Here is a 6980-nt window from a genome sequence, read left to right as displayed (position 1 = left end):
AAAAATAAATAAACATTAAAATAAAAGGGTTACTAATCAGAATAGCTTAACTGCTATAACAAACTCCCTCAAAATCTCAATAGTTTTAACAGTTACTAATTTAACTCTGATGATATGGTCCAATGGGATTGATGGGTTTGGGACTGGGAATGTAGGGCAATGCTCCTTATATTCCTTGAAGGAGCCAAATTGTTTCATGTAACAGTTATGGTATCTGCCCCTTGTGGCCTCCAAAGTCACCACAGAATCAGGAAAAAGAATGGATGATGGAGCATAGGGAGTTTTAACAGATCCCCTCTGGGAGTGATGTACATCCCTCGTACTCATATTCCCTTAGCCAAAATTCAGTCCTGAGGTCCCAATCCGTCTATAACAAGCTTGGGAAATGTAGTTTAGCTGTGGGTCTGGAAAAAATGGGAAACTATTTCGGTAAGCACGTGATATTATCTTTGTTGCCAAAGAATAGGCAAAGGGATGGGAGGGTGGTGGTTAAGAAAAACTCATAATCTGAATTTTAAAACTTTAAGCCAATATTGTAAACATAACCACCACTTTTTAAAAATTGTGTTTTTACAAGTGTTCCTGGAAACACGTGAGACAAAAGTGAACTTTTGATCATACTGGTTTTATATTGTTATTTTGATTGTGGTCAGATAAAAATGCATGTAAATATGAAGCGGTGTAATTTATCTGAACACCAAGATTCTGGTCTGGCACCAGAATTTATTTTATTTTATTTTATTTTATTTTATTTTATTTTATTTTATTTTATTTTATGTTTATTTTCCTGAAACTGTTTTATCGTCTGTAAAATGACCAGGGTAATCCTTGCACTTTCCATCTTCAACACTATCGGGTTCAGGTGAGATATATAAAGGGGAAGCATTTTAAGATGTGGAAGGGCTGTTAAAATGTACATTATTATTATCAAATCTCAAACTGACTCAGAGACATAAGCTTTTGAATTGTCCTACATAGACTCATCACAGGACATAGATTTGGGAAAGATTTTAGAGATTATCTACAGCAACTGTATCACTTTACAGACACAAAAATTAAGAGCCAGAAAGATGAAAAGAGTGAGCTCAGATTACACTGTTGGCCAATGACAGGACCAGATCTTGAAGACCACGGTTCACATTTCAGAGGTTTCCAATGGAGGAATACTATGCTTGTAGCAAAGGATTCACTGCAATAGATACTAGAAATACATTTTCGGGCGCCTGGGTGACTCAGTCCGACTTCAGCTCAGGTCATGATCTCACGGTTCATGAGTTCAAGCCCCATGTCCGACTCTGTGCTGACAGCTCAGAGCCTGAAACCTGTTTCAGGTACTGTGCCTCCCTCTCTCTCTCTGTTCCTCCCCTGCCTATTCTCTCTCTCTCTCTCTCTCTCTCTCTCTCTCTCTCTCTCTCAAAAATAAATAAGATTGAAAAAAATTTTAATAAAAAAAGAAAGAAGTTGCAAAAGTCAATTGCTTCAGATCTGAAAGGGGGCCAGTGAGTTTGTTGGTTTTTTGTTTTTTTTTTTTTAAATAAATCAAATACCATCATAGCGTAAATTAGCAGCTCAAAAGAAAGTTGAATTGGGAGCTAACAAGCCGCCTTGAAAAGTGAGAATATGGATATTACTCAAAAATTTCTCTTTTAAAAGACAACTCCTTATACTTCTGAGAGAAGCAGCAGGCCAGCCCTCTACCCATCTTTCACTGAACAGCTTAATGACAGTCAGCACATATTTAGCCAATTGACAGATTATGTGTGAAATCTGTAATTAGACAGCTAATCTTTTTTTTTTAATATGTTACATTTCTAAGTGCTAATATGTACATTTTCAAGAGACTAAATACTAGGTAACATCTCTGAGGATATTTGAGTCTCTTAACTTTTTTTTCCCTGGAAGGAGCAGTTCTAGAATAGTAACAGCAGACAGGGAATAGATTTGCTACTTTATGGAAAGTAAGTAACATTGTAGTGATTGAGAAGTAATACAAACAGAAAAACCAACTGAATCCAAAGTATGCCCCAATGTGGGCTATACATCCTCCATGTTTCTCCCCTGTACCTAGTTCACGCAGTTAGCAGTTAGGTCGGATCCAGGGGCCTAAAGCCTAACATTTGTGAGTGAAAGAGCAGGGCACAGCCCCTGGGAAAATAGGACCTAGACCCTTTCTGCAGTTGTCTTGGGCAGTTAGGGAGAACAAAGGGAGATGATTAAGGAAATCAGAATGGCTTTCTCTAGAGGGGAAGTAAGTGCTTTGAAGGTGAGTTTCCTCCTACTGAGGGGAGGACTTCAGAGTTCAAACATCCTTACCTTGGGTGCAGCATGCTGGCAAATGGCCCCCTCAGGAGGTGTGGTGGCCGGGAACCTGGAGACACAACCCTCACATTGGCCTTTCTCTGCTATTTTTTTCTAAACACCTGAGCAGAGAGCAGTTGAACCTTTTTCCTTTGACTTTTTTGTTCCTTTTTCTTTTCTTTTTCTTCCTCCCTTCCCTCCTTCCTTCCTTCTTTCCTTCCTTCCTCCCTCCCTCCCTCCTTTCCTTCTTACCCTCCTTCCTCCCTCCCTTCCCTTCTCCTTCTTCCCTCCCTTCCTTCCTCCCTTCCTTCCTCCCTTCCATTCCCTCCTTCCTTCCTTCCTTCCTTCCTTCCTTCCTTCCTTCCTTCCTTCCTCCTTTCCATTCCCTCCTTCCTTCCTCCCTCCCTCCTTCCTTCCTTCCTCCTTCCTCCCTTCCTTCCTTCCCTCTCCCTTTCCTTCCCTCCCTCCCTCCTTCCTTCCCTCCTTCCTACCTCCCTTCCTTCCTTCCTTCTTTGCTCCCTCCTTCCTTCCTCCCTTCCTTTTTTCCTTCATTCCTTCCTTACATTCCCTCTTTCCCTCCCTCCCTCCCTCCCCCCTTCTTCCTCCCTCCTCTCCTTCCCTCCCTCCTTCCTTCCCTCCTTCCTCCCTCCCTCCTCCTTCCTCCCTCCTCCCTCCCTTCCTGAGAGTGGAAGTAACTCTAAACCCTAACTCAGGGGTCCCCCCCCCCCAACTTAAGAAAGCCACCAGAAAGAGCAGATGTTGTTCCCTCCACTGGAATAACTTTGACTTTTTTTTCTGCCCGGGTTTGCAGCCACTAGTTAGCGGTGGTTGTTTTACCAGCATTCTGCCAACTCCCTGAAGGAAGAGGAGACAGTTCCTGCAGGTTCCAGCGTGGAGACTGGTGATCCCACAGAAAGAGCTCGGATTTCAGCGGACGGCCACGGTCCTTGGCCATTTGATTTCACATGGGTCTTGCTCTTAGAATTATATCTCTGTGGAACTGAGCTGGAAGACTCTCTTTAATTTTTTTTTCTACCCTTGGAAATTTCCTGAGAAGTTTAGGGGAAGAGAAACAAGATTTGCAATGGTGTTTACAACTCCTGACCCCGGAGAGTTGAACTGTGACTTCTAAAGCAGTAAAGGAAACCCTGGCAAGACCCTTGAGACTGGACCAGACTTATGTTAACCCAGACCACCAGGGTTCAAATCCTGCTTCTATCATTTATGAGCCGTGAGGACTTAGACCAGCTACTCCAGCTCTGGGTTCATTTTCCTGGGGATATAATAGTATCTCTCTTGCACTGTTGTTTTAGGAGTGAATGAGGTAATACCTGGAAAGTACTATTTAGAACAGAGCCCGGCACCTAGTATGAACTGATGGGAGGGAGCGTTCACCACCTTTGCAAATATTTTTGTTCCCTCGGGAAGGTCTCAGTGCCAAGTCGTGGACTTCAAGAAGCCAGTGTGACTGAGAGAAACCTCAGTGATACCAGTGTGAATGAGAGAATGAACTAGCTTCTTCAAATGTTTTCTCAGTAAGGTTCAGAGACTTCGGCAGAATACACGGAGTGAGAAATAAAATCCCCCTCACCTGTATGTCCCATCTACCTGTTGGGATGAGGAGTAGAAGTCAGATGTAATTTGATTTCAAGAAAATGCAGATGTGAAAAAAATCGCGTATTCTGTTTATGTTTAGGCTTATGAATATATTTAGGTATTTTTAAGTATATACATGTGTAAATGTACATGTAACTACATATATTTTTTTAAATTTTTTTTTTTTTTACATTTATTTTTGAGAGAGAGAGAGACAGAGTGTGAGCAGGGGAGGGGCAGAGAGAGGGAGGCACAGAATCCGAAGCAGGCTCCAGGCTCTGAGCTGTCAGCACAGAGCTGACACGGGGCTCAAGCCCACGAACCGTGAGTTCATGACCTGATCCAAAGTTGGATGCTCAACCCACTGACCCATCCAGGCACCTCCATATATTTTTTTTATTGTATGTGCACATGGGGATAAATACATATTTTTACAAAAAAAACCAAAACTGTTCCATTCAAAGTGGCCATAAATCTATTACATACAGCTCTCCATTTTATCAACTGTTAGCACAGTGATGTGTATGTAGTATGTGCCATTAATTTTTGGAGTAAATGGCTTAAAAAAGTGAAAATTGTAACCAAAATGCACTGTATAAACTGTGTATGTTTTTCTACCTATGTCTTTCCTCTGCTCCCATCACTTATATATCATTTACATTTCCCATCTCAAAGTCTAATAATAACGATCATAACAATAACAACAACAATAGTAATATCATGATTAATATCATGGTTAATATCATGGCTAATAAAAAAGAATCGGCTCTTGATAACAGTGCAGGAAGGAGAGAGATGGCAGATGAAAATTACGTTGTATTTCCTATCCCATGTATTGCGCAAAGAAGCCCAAAGGCAAAGCATTTAGGTTTCCCTTCCCTAAAAAGAAGCAGCAAATGACTTTAAAAACCCACCATCCTTCACACCGAGACTGGATACCCGCTCACATCTATCTTGGGGAAATACGGAATGCACGAGAAATAGACATCCTGGAGAGGTAAGCACTTCCAGGTGAGGACGTGGGAACTTAAGGTAAGTGATTTTAAGGCCACCCAGCTTACCAGTGGGAGAAAAGCAATCCATTTCCGGGTCTCATAGACTGCAAAGCCTAAGGTCTCTTTTTACGTTAGACCGTCTTTAAAGGGGAAATTCTGAACACCAGGATACAAACTCGAAAACCTTCCAGGAATGGTCAGAATTCCTAAGATACTCATTGCAGAATTAGTCCTCAGTGTTAATTGACATTTTCCCCCTTGCTCCCATCAGGCAAATATCTACAGTTAGTTTAAAATAACCCTATTTGTTCTCAAAAGCCCCTTAATGTTATTTGGCTGTATTAGAAGGAGTCCAGTATATTTCCTTCTAAAGAACGTTGTCTCCTGGACCTTGCCGCCCTGACCGTAGCTGATTGGACCCGAGATGGGCTCCAGCCAATGAAGTGATCTGGTTCCACAGTACAGCCCATGGTTGGCCAATTCCATCAGTCCTCCCGTCTGCCTCTCTTTGTCTATCTCACTCTACATTTCAGAAGAATGTGTGTTAGAGAACAGGACCCAAGTTGAAAGACACAGACATGACCATAAGTAGAAGCCATGAGTTATTAGAAAACAGAATAGTCAAAGCAACCAGTGAGCAGGATCTGTGAATACAGAAGACGAAGATACCAGTTGGGAATCAGTTGGTAGTGAAAGCTGCAGTTGAAGAGGGGTGAAAAGCACTGCGTCATGATGAGTTCATAACATTTAGGCAAGGGGTCAACGGGGCATTAGGGTAGGTTGCAGAGGAAGAACAAGAGACATCCTTCTAGAGAGTATTCTCTCTCGTGAGGCTTGGGTGTAGTTTCCTGCCTTCCACATTTGCCTGTATATCCTTGGAGTGAATCCCCATAAACTAAATGCAATAAGCTGAATGCACTGCTGTTCTTTGCACCTTGATCAAATTAAGACGCTGGCTTACAATTTTATATAATACACCGGTCTAATCAACAAGTTACTGTCACTCATGAGGTGCCTGTAAAAGACAACTGCTGAAGCAGCTTCTATCTTCAAATAATTCTTTGGCAAGTGTGGTTTCAAAAACTAAAAATTTAAAATTGCATTAACATAGACAAAAAGAGCTTTAATTGGGTAACTATCAGATTCGACTATCTAAATGAATTTCCCACTCTATTAAAATAACAATGATTTAAACTTCAAAGCAAACTCAGCCTGGTTGTTTACCCTGCCACTCTAAGTACTTCTGTAAGATATCTAGATCTTTTGTTAGACATATGTTACTGAGCTTAATTTGTCTTTGTTCCTTTAAAAGTCTTGATTCACAGAGAGCGGGAATGCTTTGAATCTGCTTTCTAACACAATACCTGTATGAAGCAATACGTTATCCTGACTGTGTAGGAACGCATGGAACACACAAATGCATGCGAAGATGTTAAGAAGAGGTTAGAGGACACTGGAATGCCAAAAAGCTCCAAGGGAATTGGGGAATATTTATGAAAATATGTGGTGCATGTTGAAATGCAGATGTCTCTGGAACTGGAAATGTAATCACAAGACTGAAAACTGTCTTTAATAAATCTTCTTAATTAAAATCTATTGTTCAGAAAAAAACAGAAATCCTCCTCCAATATCAGAGGCAGTAGCAAGAGGTGGGAAGAGTATGGATTCGTTCCGATTGCAGCCAAGACTTGCTACCAAGAGTTCCCGGTTACCAAAACTGTCAGTTTTGTCATTGTCGTTGTTTAAGGCGAAGGAAGTGGCATTCTGGTAGAGTGAACATAAGTTGTTTGCCATTATGGTCCCCAACGAGGTGAGAACAGAAGAGGCTTGGAGCACAAACATATATCCACTTACTGATAGAGAGAGAGAGTATGTTAGAATTACCGTCAAATTCCGTGAACTTTTTTGTTTTTGTTTTTGTGTTTTGTTTTGTTAGTTTTCAAGAACTTTCAGTGGAACCTCTACCAGCTCAAAAGGCTCGGAATGAATTACAAGAAATTAACCTGGCCTAGACTTCTTCCCAATATGCAAAACTCCCCTATAAAACCCAAGGGGAAGGCTTAGAAATGGAAATGTCTGCATGATTGCATT

This window comes from Neofelis nebulosa, chromosome 14 (genome assembly GCF_028018385.1).
Source record: "Neofelis nebulosa isolate mNeoNeb1 chromosome 14, mNeoNeb1.pri, whole genome shotgun sequence".
NCBI classification, from domain to species: domain Eukaryota; kingdom Metazoa; phylum Chordata; class Mammalia; order Carnivora; family Felidae; genus Neofelis; species Neofelis nebulosa.
Note: the sequence above shows the minus strand (reverse complement) of the source record.